Consider the following 26,817-nt stretch of genomic DNA (forward strand, 5'->3'; position numbering starts at 1 on the left):
TAAAAAAAATATTTTTATTGATTTCAGAGAGGGAGAGGGAGAGAGAGAGATAGAAACACCAATGATGAGAGAGACTCATTGATCAGTTGCCTCCTGCACACCCATACTGGGGATCAAGCCCACAACCTGGGCATGTGTCTTTGACAGGAATTGAACCTGGGACCCTTCAGTCCACAGGCCGACACTCCATCCACTGAGCCAAACCAACTAGGGCTAGGCAACACTTTTGATATTTGTTTGCAAATTGCACTTCACAAGATTGTGCCATTTTAAAGGTACTATTTTATATTTCAAAAAGCAGAGACCAAATACCTAGTGTAAAATTCTTGTTTTAAATATGTATTGTTTTTTTCAGCTTTAATTAGCATATAATATCTTTATTATTTTAGACTGTCATTTTAATAAAGTTTATTTCTTTAAAGAAAAAAAAGCCGGTGGGAGCTTTAGAAAATGGTTACTTAACTTACATATGTAATTTGCAATGATATGTACTTCAAACTTATGCCCCAGATCCTAGGGGCTTTGAGGAAGTAACCTGAAAAATTTACCTAAGACATTGAAATATCTGATAAATTTTGAAATATCTGATAAATTTTACTCAAAGCAGGTAATAATTTCTGGTTGTATTTGTAATAGAATCAGCTTGGATAGTTTTTGGGTTCTTCTTTGTTTTTTTTGTTTTTTTGTTTTGTTTTTGAGATAATTACAGATGTCCTCTTTTTCCCCTCCACATCGCACCCCTCCACCTGGTTCCCACCCCGCCCCAGGCATTTGCCACCCTATTGTCTGTGTCGATAGGTAATGCATATATGCATATAAGATCTTTGTTTAATCTCTTCTCCCCTACCCCTTTCCCTCTGAGAATCCACAGTCTGTTCCATTTCCATGCCTGTGATTCTATTTTATTCACTAGTTTTATTCTGTTCATTAGATTTCTTATTCAGTTATTTTGATTTTTAGATTCAATTGTTGATAGGTATGTATTTCTTGCCATTTTGTTCATATTTTTTCTTTTTTTTCTTTTTCTTCTTGTCCCTCTTCTTAAAGAATACCCTTCAGCATTTCATATAATACTGGTTTGGTGGTGATGAACTCCTTTAGCTTTTTCTTGTCTGTGAAGCTCTTTATCTGACCTTCAATTCTAAATGATAGTTTTGCTGGGTAGAGTAGTCTTGGTTGTAGGTCCTTGCTATTCATCACTTTGAATATTTCTTGCTATTTCCTTCTGGCCTATATAGTTTCTTTTGAGAAATAAGCTGACAGTTGTATGGGCATTCCCTTGTAGGTAACTAACTGTTTTTCTCTTGCTGCTTTTAAAATTTTCTCTTTGTCTTTTGCCCTTGGCATTTTAATTATGGTGTGTCTTGGGGTGGGCCTCTTTGGGTTCCTCTTGTTTGGGGTTCTCTGCACTTCCTGGACTTGTAAGTCTATTTCTTTCACCAGGTAGGGGAAGTTTTCTGTCATTATTTCTTCAAGTAGGTTTTCAATATCTTGCTATCTCTTTTCTTCTGGCACCTTCATAATGCAAATGTTGGTATGCTTGAAGTTGTCTCAGAGGCTCCTTATACTATCTTAATATTTTTGGATTCTTTTTTTCTTTTTGCTCTTCTGGTTGGGTGTTTTTTGCTTCCTCATATTTAAATTTGTTGATTTGATTCTCAGAATTCTCTATTGTTGAATCTGTGTATACTGTTTTTTATTTCAGTCAGTGTATGCTTAATTTCTGATTGGTCCTTTTTCATTTTTTTGGAGGTTTCTAGAAGATTCTTGAGTAACTTTATAACCATGGTTTTGAACTCTATATCCAGTAGTTTGCTTTCTTCCATTTCTTTCATTTGTGACATGTTTCTTTGTCTCCACATTTTGGCTGCTCCCCTGTGTTTGTTTCTATGTATTGGGTAGAGCTGCTATGTCTCCTTGAGTTGATAGAGTGGCCTTGTGTGGTAGGTGTTCTATAGGGCCCAGTGGTTCAGCCTCCTCAGTTACCTGAGCTGAGAGTTCTAGGTGCATCCCTTTGTGGGCTGTGAGCACAGTCTTGTAGTAGTTGAGACTTGATTGCTGTTGGTGTCACTGGGAGGAATTGACCTCCAGGCCAATTGTCTGTGAGGACCAGCTGCGACTAATGTGGAAGAGTTGCTGTTCAGGAGACACCCCTATGGAGCAGGACTTGCTTCAGTGGGGCTTTGGTGCTCACTGAGTCTGCCCCTTGAGTGTGTGATTTATGGATGTGTACAGTTGTAATCTCTTATGGTCTGACACTGATCACTGGGTACACTGGCTCTTGGGTCTCTAGGGAGGTACAAAGTCAGCCACTGCCTGGGCCGCCCAGCAAGAGCTACAGAGAGATCTGCAGATTCCTCCTCTTTGTATTGGGTTTGGAAGTGCCCAGACGAGGCCCAGCTATGAAGCAAGGCAAGCTGGTGCTGGTGCTAGTGCTAGTTCCAGGTCTTGGGCCTTTTATTTATAGGTCTGGGGCTTCCTGACCCAGCTGCAGCTTGTTTGAGAGATTTTACCCTGAACAATGACAGGCTATTCATATGGAAAAGCCGCTGCATGCAGCTTGGGTGGGGTTGTAAATTGGATGAGGTGGGGTCTTAGGGAATCACTGGGTGGAGCAAATAGAAATGGTTGCCAGTCGGCCCTGAGACTGGGGAGGTCCCAGCATAGGAACAATGATCCCTAAGAGCATCTCCATCTGGGAGAAAGCTGCCCCAGAGTTCCTGTCCTGATGCCAGACAATCCAGTTCCTCCTCGTATGTGTCTGTGTTCCCCAGAACCTTGCCCTGGTGCTGGGGCTCAGATTAAGCAAGACTTTGTAAGTTCACTTCATGGTGCTCCCCTTTTAAGCAGAACAGCTGGTCTCCAGCAGCCTTTGTGTCACGGAGCCTCAATCCACACTGTTTTTTACAGCCCACAGTTCTTACTGCCCATAGGGATTTATTTCCCAGTTCTGGGACCCTGGGCTGGGGATCTGGTGTGGGGTAGGGACCCCTTGCTCCTCTGGGCGGCCTCCATAGAGATGATCTCCCTCCTGATTAACAAAGCTGCACCCGTGGATGCCAGATTAGCCCGTTCCGTGCCTCTGCACCTCTGTACCTCCTACCAGTCTCAGTGTGTTTTATTCTTTACTTCTCTAGTTGTAGGACTTCCATTCAGCCAGTTTTCCAGCAGTTCTGGGTGATGGTTGTTCTGTATTTTATTTGCAATTTTGATGTGGTAGTGGGAGGTGGTGAGTACAGGCATTTACCTATGCCATCTTCTCTCTTCTCAGTTTTTGGGTTCTTGAGGCTGGATTCTCCAGTCTGGAATCTAATTTTTTATTATTTTTGCAAAAGATACAGAATAACACTGATTCCAACTAAATATAGTAGGCTCAATCTTTCAAAGAATGAATATAAGGCAATCAGACAGCTGCTGACAGTCAAAGGAACTGATTCTTCTAAAGTTCCAAAGTGAGTTTCTAAAATGTAAATCTCTTCCTTACACACATACAAACTATAGAATCCTATGGGGAAACAAATTCTTATTTTAGCCATCAAACTCAGATGTTTCTAAGTTGTTCACCTGACCACCAACAACGACAAAGGATTGTCCAGCAGCTGGGATTGCAGTTGGTTACATGTAACAGAAACCTGACTGTAGTGGTTTAAAGAAGCTGAAGTTGATTTCTTTCACATAATAAGAAAGCCCAGAGTTGATGGAGCTGCTTGAAGAGGTTACCAGGAATCCAAACACCTACTAACTGCTTTGTCTACCATCGTTATGAAAATTATATCCTCTGGGTTGCAGGGTGGCAAGAAGATAGGGAAAAGCTAAAGCTGTGTGCAGGATAATTATATTCTTTTTGATTAGAAAAATACTAATCTGTTTCCATGTTATTGCCTCAGACTCCAAAGCCCCGCCCTTACCTCCCAGGCCTTTCCCCTAATGAGTCCAGCCTGGGGCCCCCTTTCTGAAGCACCCAGATTGACAGGAGCCAGCAATGGGTTTTTGTGCCCACATTCTAGATGCCAAAACTGAGGCTCAGAGAGGGGGAGTGGAGGACCCTAGCCTTGGCCCACCTCCCAGTCAACTCAGCCCAGCTGACAGGCGGCTCCACCAGCTGCCAAGTGTGCGGGGCCACATGATCAGGCGGAAGTGGGCACCTGAACAAGGGGGCAGGGGCAAGTGAGCAGCCGGAATTGGGCACAACCGGAGGTGGGCAAGTGAACAGGGGTCGGGGCTTGTGATCAGCTGGAAGTGGTTACAGCCGGATGTGGGCAAGGGAACATGGGGGCGGGGCTGTGGTCAGCCAGAAATGGGCTCAGCTGGAGGTGGGCACCTGAGCAGAGGGGTGGGGCCACGTGTTCTGACAGAAGTGGGCACAGCCGGAAGTGGGCACCTGAACAGGGGGCCAGAGGCATGTGATCAGCCGGAAGTGGGCACCGGAACAGAGGAGCAGGGGCTCCTGATCACCAGGAAGTGGGCAGGTGAACAGTGGGGAGGGGGCAGGTGATTATGCAAGAGAAGATCTGCCAGGATGGAGGAGGGCCCACATGAAGATTGAAGGGATGTGGCCAGGAGCCTCGGAAGCTGAAGAGGTAGGAAGGACCCTCCCCTGAAGCCCTTGGAGGGAGCACAGCCCCAGTCACCCGGATTTCAGATTCTGGACCCAGAACGGGGAGAGCCTGTGTTCCTGTTTGTTTAAGCCAGTCTGTATGCATGGGAGCAGCAACTTCAAGGAATTTACACCTTCTTGCTCCTCCTTTTGGGGCTTGACCGGGTTCTGGGAACAGCAGGGGCTCACAGGGAGATTCATCCCTGTGTCTGTGCCTTGATCCTGTCTCCCGCCCCGCCTACCCCCCCCACCCCCCCCCCCCGGGGCTCCTCGGCAGTGACAGTTCAGTGGGCACACCAGGGCAGGCCACTTGGTGGGAAGTGCAGTTAACTTGGCTCAGGGACTCCTCTGCTTGCCGAGCCCCAGGCTGTAGGATGATGCAGGGCACTCCAAAGCCCTGCCTTTACCTCCCAGGATTTTCCCCTAATGAGTCCAGCCTGGGGCCCCCTTTCTGAAGCACCCAGGTTGACAGGAGCCAGCAACTGGGTTTTTGTGCCCAGATTCTAGATGCCAAAACTGAGGTTCAGAGAGGGGGAGCGGAGGACCCTAGCCTTGGCCCACCTCCCAGGCAACTCAGCGTAGCTGACAGGCGGCTCCAGTGTTCAGATATCATGTTGGTAGCCTGAAATTGGCCTCAGGGGGAGTATTTACACCATGGAAATTGGCAAATGCTGTGAATCAGGGCCTTCCCACTCACCTCCTTCCCAAGCAGGCTGTTAAACATTTACCACTGTCTGAGAGGCCTTTCAGTGTTAAAAGCGTATGAAACTATCATTTCAATTTTATGAACCAGAGTTTCAAAGGGCAGTGAGACATCACCTCAGAGACCCATTAGCCTCACTCACTCATTTTTCTATTCTGTTTCTATGGGTCTCTTGCATGTCATCTTCTTCTCTACTTTCTTCAGTCTTCCTTTCTGATCTTTTCCCTTCTCCTCAGCTATTTCTTTCAATAACCATATTATGAAATTTAGAAACAAATACATTTTCTATGGTTATATGCCAGACTCTTGTTTCTGATTATAAAATGAAAATGACATGTTTTTAAGTCTAAATATTTAAAAAGCAAACCCATTCCTTTCCTCTACTACACCTAAAATTGATTTTCACTTAAGTACAACTTTGAATCACTTTTTATTCCTAGTATTTTTTAACCACCAAAAACTACTTTTAATAAACTGCTAATTAACAAATCTATTAAGTTGTTTTTCAATTTTGTTAAAAGCACAGAATTGGAAATTGTGATATACCAAAGGATTGGTTACTTTTTCATTAGAATCATTTATTTTTTTATTGTAGATTTTAAAAATTAAACCTTTAGTTCTGAGATAATTATAGATTAACATTCAATCATAAGAAATGATACAGAGAATTAAAATTATAAGAGTAATATAGAGGTATCATCTCATAAAACTATAGTACAGTATCATAATAAAGATATTGAAATTGATACATTTTAGTGCATTTTAAATTTTCAACCAAATATTTAAGATTTCATGGTTTTGGGTATGAAGGGATGGGTATGCCTTTCACCTATTATGGTTAAGGAAACAGTGATTGGGCACAGAGCAAATACCAGGCCCCAGCAAACCCCTGTTTCTCTTTAAATCTTTACCTACCTTTTCTCTTCCTAGCACTTCCAGAGCTGACTTTTTCCTTGCTTGAATAGAATAATAAAAAGAACAACAAGGCAGGAGTAATATCTTGCTCCTCAAAAACATGGTTTTTGAACTAGTTGGTAGCATGGGCATCACCACAGAGTTTGTTACAAAAGCAAAAATTCTCACATGGATACAGACAATAGAGTGGTGAAGGCCTGGGATGGGGCGTGGGGGTGAGCTAGAAGAGATCAATGGGGGGGAAAAAGGGGACATAGGTAATACTTTCAACAATAAAGGTAAAAAAGAAAAAGCCCGGATGGTGTGGCTCAGTGGTTGAGCATTGACCTATGAACCAGGAGGTCACAGTTCGATTCCCTGTCAGGGCACATGCTTGGGTTGCGGGCTTGGTCCACAGTGTGGGGCTGATTAGTGATTCTCTCTCATCATTGAGTTTCTATCTCTCTCCCCCTTTCCCTTACTCTCTAAAATAAATAAAAATACATATTTAAAAAAAAAGAAAGAAAAAATTCTAAGCTCTCTCTACCCAGCCCTACTGAATCAGAATTTGCACCGTAACAAGCTCCCCAGTTGATTCATATGCACTTTAAAGTTTGAGAACTTTTGGTGTAATAGATTATTGGACAATCTTCTAAGCCAGAAACGTCCTTCCCATGGGCCTCTGACGAGGTTTACCTGCAGTTCTGAACACCTCCTTGCCACAAGGAACTATGACAAGCTGTGTGTGGGGCTTAGAGTCAGTAGACCATGATTACCACCATCTCTATCTGACTTCTCTCCCCTCATTGAGCCCAGGGAATGTAAAGGTAAAGAGTTCCCTCCTTGGGATGGATCCATATGCTACTGAGCCTATGGCTCTGTCTCTGAAGGGGTAATTAAGGCAGGAGTCCCAACAGCCTGTGACAGTTCCTCCTATAATGACCTTAAAGTTTGAAGAAATTGTGCTTTATCATTCACAACTTGGTCAAGCTTTCCCAACCCCACGATGCTGTTCCCTGTTGGAGCCTTTCCTTTTCTCTTATGGAAAAGAAAGTGAACGAGAATAAAACTGATGGTTACCTGCTTTGTGTCAAGTACCAGGTGCTTTATTCATGTGATCTCACCTAAACTTTACCTTCCACTGTGTAGGGTAAACCTTATCACACCCCTTTAAAGACTTGAAAAAGATTGGGGTTCAAAAACTAAGTAACTTGCCCAATCATATTTAAGTGAGCAGATGATAGTTGGTCTAGGACTCAGTGATGGCGAACCTTTTGAGCTCAGCGTGTCAGCATTTTGAAAAATCCTAACTTAACTCTGGTGCTGTGTCACATATAGAAATTTTTTGATATTTGCAACCATAGTAAAACAAAGATGTATATTTTTGATATTTATTTTATATATTTAAATGCCATTTAACAAAGAAAAATCAACCAAAAAAAGTGAGTTCGCGTGTCACCTCTGACACGCCTGGTTCGCCATCACTGGTCTAGGTGGTAGACCTTGACAATGTCTCCTCCACTGGACAGAAATAACTGACTTGACGAGTTTTTCCCCTTTCTCTGGTCTTGCTCTTTTTAACTCCTCACCTGATCATAGCTACTGGGATTTCATTAATGACCTCACCTGTGCCCACTATGCTTGGGTTAAACTAAGTACTCTCTATATTTCATCTTACAGACAAGGAAACTGAGAGCTGTCAGAAAGAAAAGAAATTAGTGATCTCACAGAAAGTAGGTGGGGAGTGCCCAATAGGGCAGCTGTAATAAAAATGACAGATAAATAACAAGTGTTGGAGAGGATGTGGAGAAATTAGAACCCTCACATTCCATTGGTGTGAATGTAAAATGATGCAGTTACTTTGGAAAACAATCTGGCAGTATTTCAAATAGTTATAGGTAGAGATACCACATGATTTAGCAATTCCAGTCCAAGGAAATGAAAACATATATCCACACAAACACTTGTACATGAATGCTTGTAGCAAATTATTCACAGTAGCCAAAAAATGAAAAACAACCTAAATATCCATCAACTGATGAGTGGCTAAATAAACAGTGGCATGTCCATAAATGGAATATTATTCAGCCATGGAAAGGAATAAAATACTGATATATGATATAACATGGATGAACTTTGAAAACAATGTTAAATGAAAGAAGGCAGTCAACAGGGACCATATATTGTATGGTTTAATTGATAGGAAATGTCCAGAATAGGCAAATCTATAGACACAGAAAGTGGATTAGTGGTTCCCTAAGGCTAGAACAGTGATGGGGAAATTGAGAGAGAGTGAAAGCTCAGGGATGTGGGGTTTCTCTTTGGCGTAATTAAATGTTCTAAAATTGATTGTGATGGTTGCACAACTCTGTGAACATAGAAAAAGCTATTGAATTGTATGCTTTAAATGAGTAAATTGTATGGTAAGTGAATATCTCAATAAACCTGTAAACAACAACAAAATGGTATAAACCAGGGATCCCCTTTCTAGATCCAGAACCCCTTTTACCACTCCCCATCAAGCTAGTAGGTCAGTGGTTCTCGCTCCATGCCCAGCATCCCTGATGGGTTACACTGGACACTCTGGAGTGGGATCTAGGCATCCATGTTTTGGATGGAGAAACTTTCCTTAGGCTTGGCTCCATGGGCTCTGGTACCATGTGTCTCTGTTCAGAGGCTGCAATCTACATGGAATCTAAAATATTTGGCATGAAATTTTGATCAAAGCAATTACCTATATGCTTTTTCAGTGGAGGTTGTCTGAGGCATAGCAGTCAGAGAAATTGAACTGTCAGAAACTAATATAAGAATAATAAGGGAATATTTCTTCTTCATTGGACACCCAAGATGGATAGCAACTAAAATAAAATTTTAAATTAAATTGAATATGTATATGACTTTATTTTTTTGTTAAAGGACTATAACATGAATAATGAACATATTAAAAGGAGATGAACAGACTCTCAATTTCTTTCAATAATGTTAGTGTTGTATATTCTAGATTGAATAAAACACATTTCATAAAACACCTACACAGCTCTGCAATGCATTATGGATGGCCTCTCTGGAGAAATCTTACATGCCTTTCAATTTTGACATAGTGATACGGTAATAATAGAGGTCTTTGGCATATAGTTCTGCAGGCATTTTTATAATTTTTAGCTTTACTGATTGAAAGCTAGGGCTTACCTCACCTGGGTACTCACCTGCATTATATTGGGAGAGGTGAATGGGGTTGAAAATGACCTTCTTTGTTCCCCATAGTGGTGGGGCTGTGGAGTCAAAAGCTAAATGGAAATGTATTTGAAATTGTATTAGTTGAGATAGAATTTCAGCTGCTCTAAGGAAAACTCAAAATGACAGTGATGTAATAAAGACAAAGTCTATTTCTCTCTCACATAAAAGTCCAAGATGGTGTGGCTGCTGTCCTTTGCCAGTGCTCAGGGACTGAGGCTGCTGCTATACTTGTTGCTCCTGCATGCCTAGGATGTTTCCTCTTTCCATGTGGTCTAACATGGACAGAGTTCACAGTCCCACTTACTTAAACTCATCTTCTTTGACCCTAACAGCCTTAGGAAGTAAACAGGTGTTAAAGGCTGAATGTTTGTGTGCCCGCAATATCCATATGCTGGATAAGTCTAAACCCCCACTGTAATGGTATTTGGAAGCGGGACCTTTGGCAAGTGATTACATTCAGATGAGGTCATCGGGGTGGGGCCCTTGTGATGGGATTGGTGCCCTTGTAGGAAGAGGAAGACCTTTCTCTCTCTCTGTCCGTGCACTCAGGAGAGGCCATGTGAGCACACAATGAAAAGATGGCCATCTACAAGCTAGGAAGAGAGCTCTCACCACGACCTGCATGTGCTGGCACTTTTTATCTTGGACTTCCCAGCCTGCAGAACTCTGAGAAATAAATGCCTGTTTAAGCCGTGCAGTCTATGGTATGGTTAGCCCAAACTTACTAAGACAGCAGGGTAGAAAATGGTTGATCTCATCTCATACCCAAGGAAACTGAGATGCCAGGAGGTGAAGGTATATAAGGATAAAGAGCTAGAATTACTAGAACTTAAGCCTCCTGATTCAATTTGATTCAATAAGCATTTATTTAGCACCTACTATGTGCCAGGTACCATGCTAGGTTCTGGGGGTGCAGGGTGACAAAATCAGAGACTGCAGAGTTTAGACAACAGATGTGTATAAAAGTTACAATAGTGTGAAAAGAGCAGCAATAGACTCAAAGGGGACACAATGGTTAGGGAAGAGCACAAAGAAAAGTGATTTATGAATTGGGTTTTGAAGGATAAATAAGAGCTTTTCAAGGGAAATAAGGAGGAGAAGACAAAGGGTATTTCTATAATGTTTGTTCTAGTACCCCTCCTCGTTACCTTTCATAGCAGGTAGCCAGGATTTAGAGGATATTAGTTGTTTGTGTCTTTTGTGTACAGGCTCTGAGATACCAAAATTCTGAGTATTTCCCCTTCATTCCTTTCTACTTAATTTTGAACCAAGTTGAAACATACGTGCTTTGTAAGCGCCATGTCACATTAAAGCATGATGATGGATGGGTGAAATTCATCAGTGTTGGCTAAGAAATTCATCTAAGAGGTTAATGTTTAAAAACTTTAATAAATCAAATCTCTTAAACCTGGGGCTGAAAACCCAGCGAAAGGGATGGCACGTCGGCTTTGGGCTGTCTGCAGTTTCATTTCATTTGCTGGGTGGTCGGGCCGGGGGGAGGCCTTTTCTCTGGGGCCTGCTTTGCAGTGACTCCTCAAGGTTTTAGTCCAAAGTTCCCTTTCCTTGATTAATGTGATTTTCTGTATTTTCTTGGTAACGTAGAACCAATGAGAAGCAATGATCTGGCAAACCATCCCCTGCAGTGGCTTTTGATAGGGTCCTCAGTGGAACAGAACAGCTAATTATGGTTGGCACCCGGGGAGGTGGCTTTTAAACAGCAGCAGTGGCGGCAGCCACAGCAGTCTGAAATCACCTCCGCCTGTGCCTTCGCACAACATGGGAGCTGCGTGTGTCAGGGTCGTGGGCCAGACAGACCGAGACTGTCCTGCTTCACACTGGCGCTGCTTTTGCAGGCATGTGTGGACAAGGTCCTGTTTTAAAGAGGCCTCCTGAGTGAAATCAGAAGGTCAGGGCCATGGGGAAATGATAAATGCATCTGGGATTGTTCGAGGGTGATGTACCAGGCGGCAGTGGCTGTGCTTTGTTTCTCTGTGGGTGGGAAGTATTCTGTGACTCAGGGAGGCAGCCAGAGACCACAAAGGACTGCTTGTAGCAGGGCAGCAGCATGGAGAGACTGGTTCTATTTTAAATATGTTTGTATGATTGGTTAGAGAGAGAAAGGAAGGGAAAGGGACAGAGAGAGGGAAACATCGATGTGAGAGAGACACATCAACTCGTTGCCTCCCACAGCCACTGAGCCAAACTGGCCAAGGCAGCGAGACTGCTTTTAATGAAAGCTTTCTCTGCTTGGTTGCCGTGGCTAATAGGTCAGCTTCCAAGAATTCTGTCCTGTAGCTTCTTAGGATTCTCAGTGTTGGCTGGATTTGAAAAATGGTTCCTTCGAAGCACACCTTCCTGCACACACTTTGAAAGGGGGATTTATTTGGCCTTTGAAGAAAACTGGCTAAAATTGGGTCAGACGCTGGTTAGTCTGTGTTTGGCTCATCCACTCCCCTAGTTCTGTTTGCACACATTTCCATCATGCTCTGTGCCATGTCAGGTTGACATCTATGGATTGCATCACCTGGCTCTGGTACCTTGTGGCTGCTGCTTGGGTTTGGCCAATGACCGTAGATCAGAGGAGGGAAAGGAGAGACTCAGGGTTTTATTCCCTACTAGAGACCTGGTGCATGAAATTCATGCACCCGGGGGTTGAGGAGTCCCTCAGCCCGGCCTGTGCCCTCTCACAGTCTAGGAGCCCCGTGATCGCCCCGCAGAGGGAGGCTCTGCCCACCTGCTGCAGCACTGCCTGGCCGGTGGCCTGGGCCTCCCTCTGTGGGGCGATCATGGGGTGATGGCCGGGCCCCCAACCAATCGCATCACACCTGCCTTGGCTGGCCTGGTGCCAGTGGGTGTCATAGCGTGGTCGTCTGGACAGTCATTCCACTGTTTGCAGTTCAGTCGATTTGCATATTATGCTTTTATTATTATAGATTCCTTTTTTCCCTACTTGGGTGCCATGTGTCTGGCATGAGTTGCCCCCTTCCATACCTACTGCCGGCTCGGTCTTCCCTCCTCCATGGTTCCATTTCATTCTGGGCTTTGCTATTACTACACCTGTACCCTCTCCTTGTTTCCTCAGCAGCAGTTCCTATTATTGCTAGCTTCTGTCTGTCTTTCCAGCCTTGTTTCCCTCCTAAAGTTTTTTTTATAGAGTCAAAATCCACACAAGATACAATTAACCATTTTAAAGTGTACAGTTCGGTGGCATTTAATGCATTCATAACGTTGTATGAACATCACCTCTAGTTTCAGAACTTTTTCATATCCGACAACACCTTAGTCTTTCCCCAAATTCTGGTAACCACTAATCTCTCTATCTCTGTGGATTTTCCTATTCTGGATATTTCATATAAAAGGAATTATACATGTGACCTTTGTGTCTGGAGTCTTTCCCTTAGTATAATGTTTTTAGGGTTCATCTACGCCTTATACTTGAGTATCTATCAGAATCACCTGGACGGCTCGTTAAAAACCAGCTTCCATGAAGGGCAGGTGGGCCTGAGAATTTGCATTTTCAACAAGTTCCCAGGATTGCTGCCGCTGCTGGTCTGGAGACCACCTTTGGGAACCACCAGCTTACAAAACAAAGAATTAAGGGGATTGTGATATAGCCATACAATAGAGTATATCGCAGCCATAACAGTGAATGAAGTACCGATGTAAGTCGTCTAGTAAGGTCCCTTCAGTTGAACCATCTGGGGTGAATTCATCTCCTGTACATCCTGAGCAGGGCAAGGGGTCTCAACAGCTTCAGTCTTAGAAGTGGAGATAAGTTACTTGAATTTCCTCTTGTTGCCCAGTGTACTCAGGGAAGCCTGGGGACTTGTGCTTGCCTAGGATGAGTTCTTCCAGGTAGTAAGCTATAGGCATTGCTCATGTTCATGGCTCAAGCCCAAGCCAGAGCTAAGTATTCATCTGACCAGGAGCTGGACTTGAAGCCCAGAGAGGAAAGACCCTCATTTTCCCAAGACGAAAGGGAAGCTGGGGTGGGAAATGGAGGTCAGAAGAACTCTGGAGAAAAATGCTCTGTTTGATGAATAACAATTTATAGAAAAACAGCCTCACGTGATTCACACGTTTTTGGGTGACTGTGGTCCCAGCTGGGTCAGAGCTGAGGCTGACACATACTTGGCTTACAAAAATAGGTAAATGAGACCACTCACTTCTTTGTATTCACATACATTGATTTCATGGATGTTAGGAGTCCCCTACAAAAGAAATTGAACATGGTTCACATTTGGGGTTAAACATGTCTGATGATCCTTAGGCAGGCTCAAAAGAAGCGAAGGGCTTAGGTAAGAGCATCTGGATGCCTAGGAGAGAATTCATCACAGGAAAAGAAAGCATGTAGCCAACTTGTTAGTTTCTGCCACAGGCCTGGGGAGTAGGGTGTTCCAGGTACAACGTAAATTGTCTCCTTTCCTCATTCAATCATTTTCTGAGCATGTATGTTTTCTAGAAGAGGTGGGTAAAAAAAATACTAGGTGTGTAAAAAAAATACTCATAATAATGCTAGACCTTAGGAGTTCAGCCAACTCCTCTGTGAGATCCCTCTACTAGAGAAGAGTAGAAAGGAAGTGGGAGAATGAGGTGCACACACAAACCCCCAAATATAAAAAAGTCCAGAGTAGTGTCTGCAGCAGGGCATACGTGACCTGAGGGATGTCCAGGTCAGCCACCTAGATTGAAGTCATTGGGGTGGGTCAGATAGGAATCTAAGGTGACATTGGACCTTCTGTGAGATACTCCTTGGGGAGTCTCAGGGAGGAGGACTGTCAAGGTGTGTGTGTGTGTGTGTGTGTGTGTTGGGGGGTGAGGATGACAGCCTGATTTCCTCCCTCCTCCCTCTCTGAATAAACTACTTGCACTTGAATCCTTACCTCGAGGCCAGCTTCTGGGGGGCCCCAAGCAACATCCACCTGATTGGCCATCCTGGAAGAATGGCCAGTGCAAATATGGGTATGAGATCTTAGGATTCAGATAACACTAGTTCTGTTACAGTCTGGAACTGATTGAAGAGGAAGGTTGTCTTTGGGGTAAAGTGGGTTAACAATGGAGTTTAATTCTGTTAAATAATTGTCTGCTCTCAGGTACTTGGTGAAGGAAAGCACATAGCCCTATTTGGGATTCACCTTGAATGTGTTTAATTCTCCTGGTTCTGGGTTGCTACCATGGTAACAAGAGTAATTAACTTTAATTGCTACATCCCTCTCTTATTTTGTTCACCATCTCCCTCCACTCCAGTTCATTCTGAATTTGCTTTGAAGTATTTTAGTGAAGCAGTCAGAACTCCTATCTGCCTTCATCTGCACATTGAGAATATCCTCTTTCTGATTTTATTGGGCTACATGTTCCTGTCGTCTGTACATTCATTTATTTGATGATAACGCACATGCATATTATAGCTGAGGCCTTGAAACAAGGTTCAGCAGTTAGAAAACAGAGCGATAACTACTAGGGCAGTGTTTGGTCCCCTTTGTCAACTCAAAACATCTGTTTGGCCTGTGGGGGCACCTTGGTTTATTACTGTCATTAGGAGCTGTCAGTCAGAGGAACTGAGACCTGCATTTCCCACTGAGATGTTGTATTCTAAAAACCTACATTACCTACCAAGAGCTCAGTCCTGCTTCACATTTTTTTAAACAAGAAACTTCTCAGTTTATGTTCATAAATTTGTATTCACTTCTAGAAATCATCCAAAAGGCAAATTATGGTGTTTTTGATAGATATCTCTCACAAAAAAATAAAATAAATGAAGGGGCTCTTCTGATAACTCTGTGCTACATCTTCCCGGTCTACCTGATTTCAGAATTGCTGGGGTGTACAGCTTCACACTGGTACATTCATAAAATGGAATGCTATGCAACATTAAAAACCAGCTAAGTCTGCTCATCCACTCAATAGCACCTGACCATGTGATAGGTTCTTGGAAATAAAAATGAGTCAGACATGATCCCTGATATGATGTATCATATCACAGTCTCACAGGAGTTGATGAACACAGAAAAGATAATTAAAATATACCCTGACAAGTTCATGGAAATATAGGGAGTAAGACAGGCGGGGTGATGGACATATTTTGGGCAGAGAGCCCAGATCATCGTGTGTAAGTTGTGGCAGATATAGTCAGGGACCAGACCTAAAGTGTTGTAAGAGCTAGTCTTAGAGGAGACAAATGAACTGCCTGTTGTTCATAGGCCTGTTAGCATTGTAGGACCTTGGAGGCCAGCTGATCCAACCTTTACTTGGATCCTCTTCACAGAATCCTTGCAAGGTAATCATCCAGTATCAGCGTGGCACTTCCTAGTGCTCTTCTGGTGAGGTCTGTACCCTGACTGGGGAGTACAAATGGGAGATAGCACTTCTTTGCGACTTTGCTCATCTGTTTGGCCTGTGGGGGCACCTTGGTTTATTACCCAGTCATTTCTGCTTCTGGGTTGACTGGCTTTACCCAGTCATTTCTGTTTCTGGGTTGACTTCGCATATTCCCCTGCAGAATGAATAGACCTTGGTTTCTTTAGCTGTTCCTCACATAACATCTTGCAGTCCTATCAATCCTTCCTCCTAAATATCTCTTGAATCTGGTTCCTTCTCTTCATCTCCATAATTAATTAGCATAGAAAAAGAGACAAAAAGGCATGTGGTCATTACTACAAGTTACTCTATTTTGGACCTCTCTCTTCTCCGCTTTAGACAAATGCAGCAGCCTGCTCTCTGGCTTCCCAGCTTCCGTTTTGCCTTTTCAACTTCATTTTTACTGTAGGCAGAGTAATTCTTCTAAAATGAAGAATTGCTTCTAAATGCCATGTTTCTAAAATGCCTTTCCCCTTTTTGAGACCGTCCAGTGGTTTCCCATCATCTTCACATAATATGCTCTTTAAGATTTGCAGTGTCTGGTCCAATCACAGCTCCCAGCACTTCCCTTGGCAGAGGACGTTCCTTTCAGAAAGTGCTTTAACTCTTGGTGGTGCCATGACACCTCTGGTCCCAGTGTTCACGTAGATGTGTCCCTTATTCTGCAGTGTATACCTCTGATCCTCCTGGAGAACTGCTCACCTTTCAGGCTGTAGTTCATAAATACCTTCCTCTGGCAAGCCACCACTGAGAGGACCCACCTCTCCAGCTCAGGGGTCTGTGGTACATATTTTTCCTTCTAAATTAAGATAACTTATATACACTTAAGTAGACCCATTTTAAGTAAAGATGTAATACATCTCCTGCACCCCAAAGGCTCCCTCATATTTCCTTTACTAGATCCTTCTCAGAAGTAACTGCTGCCACCATAGGTTAGTATTGCCTTCTTTAAACTTCTTACATATGGAATCATGCTGAATTCACATTTTGTACTTGGCTCCTTGCACTCAACTGTGTTGTTGCATATGGCAGTAGCTCACTGTTTTTCTTTCCTGTGTGTTATTCCGTTGTATGACCCATTTTATGGCGATCCCATAAGTTTTTGATCCATTCTACGCTTGATGGGCATTTCAGCTGTTTTCAATTTTTGCCTGTTATGTGTATTGCTGCCATGAACATTTGTGTCTTTTGCTGAACATATGCATTTATTTTTTCTTATACTATATATAAGAATATATATATACTGAAAGATTTCATTTCTTTTCCAAAATATTTGTTGCCTCTTTTTTTCTGAGCTTCTCCCCATTGAATCCATCCTTACAAGAGGATTTTACTTTCCACCCAGTTGCTACAAGAGCTGACCGTGTTACCTGCTTTGTCCAATGAAACGTGATAGAAACAATGTGTGTCACTTCTGATCAGAAGCTTTAAGAACCATTGCATGGTTCAGCCATTGTGCTTTTCACTCTGACATGAGATTGGCATAGAGACTGGTCCTCCATTCTGGGTCCTAGAATAAAGATCAGGTGGAGTAGAGCCACAGTTGACCCATAATGCACATCAATAAGAGCAAGAACTAAACATTTGTGGTTATAAACAAGTGGAATCTAGGGACTGTTTGTTACTACAGCAAAACTTACTCTAAGCTGACTGATACAAAGCCTCTCCTTGCTCTCACAGCACCTTATAAATTCCTCTATCATAAAAGGCACACATTCCAATGAAGTGTTTTTTAACTTTCTCCCCATTTGCCTCCTTCTACCACACCCTAACCTGTAGAGGCTGAGACTATGCATGTCTTGATCATTATTGTTCGATAAACAAACAGTAGGTTTACAATGCATAGTCACTCAATGGGAATGTCTTTCAACCTTTTGTTGATGGGAAAGTCAATTTTCCTAGGTGTCCTCCCCATAGTGAGAGGTCTGGAAGGGAGTACCATTTCCAAGTGGAGCCTGATTAGTGAGGAGAGAGAATAGTTCTAACTTCCTTTCCTATGGATATGCTTCTCCTAATGATGTGGCTCAGGGTGGTTTTAGCCTGTCTGATAGTGACACCCCACTTTTGGTTCATGTTGACTTCACTGTTGACTCGGACTCTGGAATTTCTCCTTACTGCACTGCTGCTAAGCCAGTTTCCCCGGGCTTTGGGCAGAGATGTCCTTCATGACCTTACTGATCCTCATGTGCCTCTGTCAATAAGCCCACTCTCTCATCTTTCCCTGGAGTCTAGGTTTACTTGTTTGTTTGTATATTTATTTTAACCATGCCTTCCTCACTGCTTTTTCCTTTCCCATATCTGCTTGTTCTATCTCACCCTGTCTGTCCTCCAGCAATGCCAAATTACCCCATTTCGAATCTTATCGCAAACCTTTGTCCACTTCTGATTGATGTGGGCATTTGTCAGCTCCCAGCAAATTGAGCTTCATTGTGTTGGAGTATAAAGGTGCCAGAGTAAGAAATAGCTCGGTCAAAAATTAGCACCTGCAATTTTGGACACGTGCTATTATTGTTACTTTTGACTTGGGGATCAAATTTGAAGACTCTGTATTTTCTTATTGTCTTGTAGGTGTTCTTTACATGCTCGGGGATTTAATTCTTGATTGTCTACATGCATTATAAACAGTTGTACCCACTTTGTCCAGTCTTTTCACTTTCTTTACAGTACCCCTTTTTTATAGAGAAGGCTTTAATTTGTCACTCTTTCCTTTATGTCTTGTGCTTTTCTCTCTTTCTTAAGAAAAATTTCCCAAACTTGAGTCTACAAAGGAAGTGTACATTTTCTTCTAAAATTATTTTCACATTTAGGCCTCTAATCCATCTGCAATTTAAAAAATTATATGTGGCATAAAGCAAAGGTGTAATTTTATTTTATACAGAAGTCAAATTGCCAAGCTATGGAATGACTATAGAGATACATAATGCTTTCATATAGTTCATTCACTTATACAGGTAGATCTGCTTTTGTGCTCTATTCCGCCCCACAGGCTATGGTTTTATTCCTGCACCAATGCCTTTCTGCCCATTATTGTAGTTTAATCCTATCTTTCCTTTCTTTTAAGGTAATCCTACCCTGTCCCTTGTTATTTTTCAGAATTGCCTTGGCTATACTTGGATTTTCACTCACATGTGAATTTTGGAATTAGCACAAGTTCCATGAAAAGTTCCATTTGGATTTTGATTAGAATTATATGGAATTTATAAATTAATTTGTGGAGAGTTGGCATCCTTATGTCTTCTTTCCTATACATAATGTAACTTGCTCTTTGTTCAGGCCTTCAAAAAGTTATATAATATGCTTTGTAATTTTCTTCATAAATCTCACACTCTTTGGAGTTAGATTTATTCCCATTTACTTACTATTTTTGACTAATGTGAATACTGCTTTTTAAATTATAATTTAATTTTTATTTTTAATGTATATTTTTTTATTGATTTCAGAGAGGAAGGGAAAAGGAGAAAGAGATAGAAACATCAATGATGAGAGAGAAGCATTGATTGGCTGCCTCCTGCACACCCCACACTAGGGATCGAGCCGACAATTCGGGCATGTGCCCTGACTGAGAATTGAACCGTGACCTCCTGGTTGATAGGTGCATGCTTAACCACTGAACAGCATAGCCAGGCTGAATACCATTTTAAAAAAGTTCTCTATGTATTTTCTAATAGGCTATATTTAGTATATAAAATAACTATTTCTATTTGAAAAATTTGAACTTAAATTAAGCAATTGAACCAAAATATTTCATTAGTTCTAGTAGTTTTCAGATTCTCTGGGATTTTCAGGGTAGCAATATAATTGTAGGCAACTAGTGACAGTTTTGCTTTTTACTTTTCCAAGCCTTGTGCCAGTTCTTTTATTTCTTCCTTTTCTTTGCCTGTTGGATTGACCCAGACCTTCAGAGGAACAGAAGGGGGAAATAATAGGTGCTTGTGTGTTTTCAATTTCAATGGACATTTGAGATTTAACCAGAAGTACTATGTTTATTATAGTTATTATTATTATAGATAAATTTTTAGGTTAAAAAACCCATTTCTCATGCTAAAATTGTAGGAATGACTGAGTTTTATTGGAATACCTTTTTCTGCAACTATTGAGATAATGTTTTTATCTTTTAATATGCCAATGTGGTGCATCACATTGCCAAATTTGCTTGACTTCTAACCATCCTTATATAAATTCATGGAGTAAATTCTATTTGACCATATTTTATAATTTAAAAATTTGGATTTAGTTGACTATTTTTTAGGATATTCACATTAATATTTATAAGTGAATTGGCCTTGTTAACAATTATTTTACCTTGCCTATAAGATATTTGTATGTTGTCAATATGACATGTGTTGCATCCCTGTAGCTGGAGGTTCCATGCCCTTTGTCAAGTTTGGTCATATGACATGCCTAGACCAATGTGTATAGGAGTGACTCTGTATCAGTCCAAGCTAAAACCAAGAGATTTTATTTATTTTATTTTATTAATAAATCTTTATTGTTCACATTATTATAGTGTTCCTCTTTTCCCCCACCATAGCTCCCTTCCACCTGGTTCCAACCCCACCCCATACCCCTTACCGCCCACCCCCCATCCTCGTCCATATGTGTACAATTTTTATCCAGTCTCTTCCCTCACCCCCCACATCCCCTTCCCCCCAAGAATTGTCAGTCCACTCCCTTTCTATGCCCCTGATTCTATTATATTCACCAGTTTATTCTGTTCATCAGATTTTTTATTCACTTGATTTTTAGATTCATTTGTTGATAGATATGTATTTGTTGTCACTTTGTTGTTCATACTTTTTATTTTTACCTTTTTCTTCTTCTTCTCCTTCTTAAAGAATACCCTTCAGCATTTTATATAATACTGGTTTGGTGGTGATGAACTCCTTTAGCTTTTTCTTATCTGTGAAGCTCTTTATCTGACCTTCAATTTTAAATGTTAGCTTTGCTGGGTAGAGTATTCTTGGTTGTAGGTTCTTGCTATTCATCACTTTGAATATTTCTTGCCACTCCCTTCTGGCCTGCATAGTTTCTGTTGAGAAATCAGCTGACAGTCGTATGGGTACTCCTTTGTAGGTAACTAACTGCTTTTCTCTTGCTGCTCTTAAGATTCTCTCTTTGTCTTTTGCTCTTGGCATTTTAATTATGATGTGTCTTGGTGTGGTCCTCTTTGGATTCCTTTTGTTTGGGGTTCTCTGTGCTTCCTGGACTTGTAAGTCTATTTCTTTCACCAGGTAGGGGAAGTTTTCTGTCATTATTTCTTCAAATAGGTTTTCAATATCTTGCTGTCTCTCTTCTTCTGGCACCCCCATAATTCGGATGTTGGTACGCTTGAAGTTGTCCCAGAGGCTCCTTATACTATCTTCATATTTTTGGATTCTTTTTTCTTTTTGTTTTTCCGGTTGGGTGTTTTTTGCTTCTTTGTATTTCAAATATTTGACTTGATTCTTGGGATCCTCTAGTCTGCTGTTGGATCTCTGTATATTATTCTTTATTTCAGTCAGTGTATACTTAATTTCTGATTGGTCCTTTTTCATATTCTCGAGGGTCTCACTAAATTTCTTGGAGGTTTCTAGAAGATTCTTGAGTAACCTTATAACTGTGGTTTTGAACTCTATATCCAGTAGTTTGCTTTTCTCCATTTCTTTCGTTTGTGACATGTTTCTTTGTCTCTGCATTTTGGCTGCTTCCCTGTGTTGATATAGTGGCTTTGTGTTCTAGGTGTCCTATAGGGCCCAGTGGCTCAGCCTCCCCAGTCACCTGAGGTTGACAGTCTTGGTGCACCCCTTTGTGGGCTGTGTGCACAGTCTTGTTGTAGTTATGCCTTGATTGCTGTTGGTATCACTGGGAGGAATTGACCATCAGGCCAATTGGCTGTGAGGACCAGCTGTGTCTACAATGGGAGAACTGCTGTGCTGGAGACACCCTTATGGAGCAGGACTTGCTTCAGTGGGGCTTTGGTGCTCACTGAGTCTGCCCCTTGAGTGTGTCGCTTATGGATGTGAAGAGTTGTACTCTGGTATGGTCTCACTCTGACCACTGGATATGCTGGCTCTTGGATCTCCAAGGAGTTGCAAAGTCAGCCACTACCCGAGGCCACCAGCAGGAGCTACAGAGAGATCTGCAGATTACTCCTCTTTGTTTGGGGTTTGGAAGTGCCCAGATGAGGCCCAGCTGTGAAGCAATGCAGGCTGCTGTCTAGGCCTTCTTTTGGAAGCTTTAGCGCTCTTTGACCCAGCTGCAGTTTGTTAGGTTTTAGATTGCAAAAGAACAGGCCATTCATATGCAAAAGCCTCTGCTCACAGCTTGGGTAGGTTTGTAAATTGGGTGGGGCAGGGTCTCAGGGAGTCATCAGGGCAGAGCAAACTGCAATGGCTGCCAGTCTGCTCTGCCTCAGAGAGGTCCTGGGTTCTCTGTGTCTCTCGGCCCTATGCAGGAACAATGGTTGCTGCAAGCACCTCTGTGAGAAAGCTGCCCTCACGTTCGGCCCAATGCCAGACAGTCCAGTTTCTCCCCGTATGAGTCTGGGTCCCCAGAGTCTCGCCCGGAACTGGAGTTCAGAGCAGTTGGGAGCTTGTGTCTCCCTCCCGATTGAAAAAGACAACAGTGTACCCAGTTTCCAGCCCATTTCGCGCGTGCCTCCTTACCTCCGCACTTCCACACCTCTGCACCTCCTACCGGTTTCAATGCGCTTTTCTCTTTCCTTCTAGTTGTAGAATTTCCACTCAGCCAGCCTTCCCGTGAAATCCAAGAGATTTTAAAAGAGGCATTACAACTATTTTACTACCTCTCTGGCTCCCTCTGCCCCCTGAAATGGGCCTCGTCTACATAGAGGAAGTTCCTTCAGCCTGGGCCCTGAATGCAAAATCACATGGAACAGAGACGCAGTCTGGGACATGGCTGACCTGTAGCCCATATGTAATATACATGAGGAATACATGTTTGTTTTTGTAAGCCATAGAGATTTGTTGGGTTATCACCACAGTAAAACTGACTCATTAGTTATCCACATCTGATTTTAGAATCAAGGGTAATCTAGCCTCATAAAATGGGCTGGTACCTTTTTTTTCTCTTCCCTGCAATATTCTGTTCTTTAAATGTTTGGTAAAATTTGATTATAAAGCTGTCTGGGTCTGGTATATATGTTTGGGTGTAGATGAATTTTGACAAATGATTCAATTAAACGAATAGTTGTTGAGCCCTGGCCAGTGTTGCTCAGTGGGTTGGGCACCTAGGAGTTGCTGGTTTGATTTTCAGTCAGGGCACATGCCCACAACCGGGGCTTGATCTCAGGTAGGGGGTGTGCAGGAGGCTGCTGATCGATGTTCTGCTCTTACATTGATGTTTCTCTCTCTCTCTTTCCCTCTCCCTTCCTTTCTCTCTAAAAATCAGACTCCTAAAAAAAAATACCTATTGATATATTCAGGTTTTTTCCTTGTGTCAATTAGGGCAATTTATAATTTTATGAAAAATTCTCTTTTTATCTATGTTTTATGTCAACTTAAAATTGTTTACAATAATGTTATGATGAAAAAACAAATTTTTGTTGTATTTTAATTATGACTGAATGAGACTAATATTTGTGCCTCATCTCTCTTTTTCTTGATCAAGCTTGTAGAAAGTTTATCTACATAATTAGTATTTTCAGAGAACCAGTTTCTTTGTCAAAACTGGTGTAAAAATTTCTACTTTTTCCTATTTTATTAATTTCTGATGTTATTTTTATTCCTTCTATTTTCTTGCATATTTGTTCTAGCTTTAAAAGTGAATGCATAATTCATGTATTCTCAGTATTTCTTATATTATTCATCATTATAAGAGTTGGCTGTATATAGCAGAGATGGAAAATAACAGTTGCTTAAGTAAGATGAAAGTTTATTTTCACACATAAAAATTCAGGGCTGGCATGGTAATTATGCTTTGCCAAAGCCTTAGGGAATCGGGATCCTTCTGTTCTGTTGTTTATAGAGCATTGCTCTTATCTACCTGATGCAAGATAATCTATCTCTATGTTCCAACCAGCATGAAGGAGGAAGGGAATAAGAAATGATTCCCTCCCTCGAAGATATGACCTGGAAGTTGCATGTTCATATCTCATTGACCAAAAGTTAGTCTCATGGCCACACTAGAGAGGCTGGCAAATTTGGTGTTTATTCTGAGAAGCCACATGTCCAGCTAAAAATCAAGGGATCTAATACTATGGGTTAAAAGGGATGGATACTGGAACAAAGCTGTCTCTGCCACAGTCCAAGGAGACAACACCAAAGCTCCTTGTAGTTACTGAATCTAACTAAAAGTCTATAGGATCTCTGGTAATGCATAGTCCTGTCCATCAGGTCTAAATGTGCTTCCTCATGGTACTTAAAAATTACAAGGTAAGTTATGCGCCTGTTATGAAGCCAACATGCAATGCTGAAGTAGGAGCTGGAAAACCAACAAACAAAAATCTCATTTGGACAGAGAAGGTGAAACACACAACAGCAAATGCTCCCCATTGCCCATCTAGCAGGCTCTGACTCTCTCTTTCTCTCCATCATTCTTTGTGTTCCATGGATCACTTTTTGGATTTTTTTTTCTTGTCCATTATCCTTCCTGGCCACATCTGGCTCTTTTTGTGGACAAAAATGCTTTTGGAGCCCACTTCTTGCTGGTCCATGGAAAGTCAATTTTTGGTCAAACATTCATAGCCGGCTCTCTTGTTTAGAAATAGATTTTTAAGCCTGAAGAATCTTGTGTTACTTTAAAAATTTTCCTTTGTGCCTTGCTCATTATTTTGTCTCTCAACTTAGTGGCAGTTAACTAGTTGCATCTTTTTTCAATAAATATACAGTTAGCCCTCCATATCTCCGTGTTTTGAATCCATGATTTCAACCAATTATGGCTCAAAAATAGTATTTTTGATCTATAGTTGGGAATCTGTGGTTGTGGAGGGCCGGCTGTATACATTGTTCTATGCCATTTTATATAAGGGACTTGAGCATCCATGGATTTTGGTATCCAGGGGATGAGGTGGGTGGGTCCTGGAACCAATCCTCCATGGACACTGAGGGGACAACTGTAGTTAAGTTTTGGGGGATCAAAAGTTATATGCAGATTTTTTACTTTACAGGGGTTGGCGCCACTAACCCCAGTGTTATTCAAGGGTCACTGAATGTATATTCCCCTAGCCTCAGTGACCATACAGTTTATCTTCCAAAGCAGAGAATTTCTATTGCTAAATATTTAGTCTCTGCATAGCAAAGATTACTAACTTTCCAACCTTCAGTATCCGAGTCAGCACTGCCCATGACCCTGCCAGTACTCTAATGCTAAATATACGTTTGTTACATTCAGCACTCCACTTCCAGGTACTCAAATTAGGTGTCTTTGTGTTTAACAGAAACAGTGGCTTTCACACGATAAATGTTTATTTCTCATACTAATTTCTGGAGGTAGGCAGTCCCGGCCTATGAGGAGGAGGTTCTGCTCCATGAAATCCTCAGGATCTTTTTGTTTTGTGCTCCACCAGTCTTAAAGTGTTTTCCTTGTCCTTATGACTCTAGAAGAACCGCCACCTGGGGCGATTTGTCCTGGTTTTAGTACTAAAAGTCTCATGTCTGGGAAACCCCTCAGTGCTGGGCAAATTGGTTGTTCACTATTTTATTTCCACCCCAACTGGGTGTCCTGCAATATAATTCTGATTCTGACAACCCAGAGTGAGCATCAGATCCCAGAAGTTAAGGGCTCACTCTTTCACAAGACTGCCCCCACTTCAGACACCAGTTACAAGTGGGATCCCCAGGCCACTTGAATTTCTAAACAATTGGCCACCAATCCAGAAGGTTCCCACAACCCCCCATAGGTGTGATCATTTGCTAAAATGATCCACAGAACTCACTGAAAGTGCTAAACTTAGAATTACTGTTTTATCATAAAGGATACACACAGGGAGGGACCTAGGAGGGTTCCAGATGCAGAGCTTTCTTGCCGTTGGCCTGTGGAGTCAGGGTACATCACCCACTCGGCACAGAAGTGTGCACACCAACCAGGAAGCTCCTCTGAGCCTTGGTGTCCAGAGTCTTTATTGGTGTTTCATTATATAGGCACAACTGATTAAATCACAGCCACATGGATAAACTAAATATCAAGCCCTGCTCCACTGCCCAGAGGTTGGGCAGTTGAAAGTCCTAGCCCTCTAATCACATACTTGGTCTTTCTGGTGACCAGTCTCCATCCTGAAGTTATCTAGAGTCCTCTTATGAGTCATTTCATTAGCATAATAGAGATGCTCAGGAAATTTCCTAGGGTTTTTGAAGCTCTGTATCAGGAACCTGGGACAGAGACCAAACAAATTATTTATTATACTATAGTCAACCTACTGCTACCATATCTATATTTCTGTCAGCAGGAAGGTGAAAAGTGTCAAGAAGTCACTTTGAGGACATGATCAGACAACTGTACATATTACTTCTGTTCACAGTCCATTGCAAAACTTCAATACTGGCTATTCTAACTGAAAGGGAGGCTGCGAAATGTGGTCTTCAGTCTTAGCAGCCATGTGCCTACCTAGAAACCAGAGGTTTTGTTATTATAGGAAAGAGGGAGAATAAATATTGAGGTACAGTTACTAGTGTAAGCCACATTTATTTCTTTGATAATTTATTAAGGTTATACTTCTTTTCTGATGTCCTGTTTTAGCTCTGTCCTTACAAGATGCATACATAGTCTTCCCATGGTTTCTCAGTTCTAAATATTTTAGGATTTCCCTTGTGATTTCTCTAATTCCCATGGGTCGCATAAGAGTGTCCTTTAATTCACCAAATGATGTTTTCCTTTTTAGTAGGCATTTTGTTGATTTCCAATTTAATTCAATTGCTCTTATATAATATAGACATGATGTAATTCTTTGAAATGTATTAAGATTGTCTTTATGATCTACAACATGATCAGTTTTTATAAATTTTAGATGTGGGCTAAAAAAAAGAATATAGTCTCTATTGTCTGATGCAAATTTAAAATAGGAACTCTCACCATTGTGTTGACCAAAGTCTAT

This window comes from Myotis lucifugus, unplaced genomic scaffold, assembly GCF_000147115.1.
Source record: "Myotis lucifugus unplaced genomic scaffold, Myoluc2.0 scaffold_16, whole genome shotgun sequence".
NCBI classification, from domain to species: domain Eukaryota; kingdom Metazoa; phylum Chordata; class Mammalia; order Chiroptera; family Vespertilionidae; genus Myotis; species Myotis lucifugus.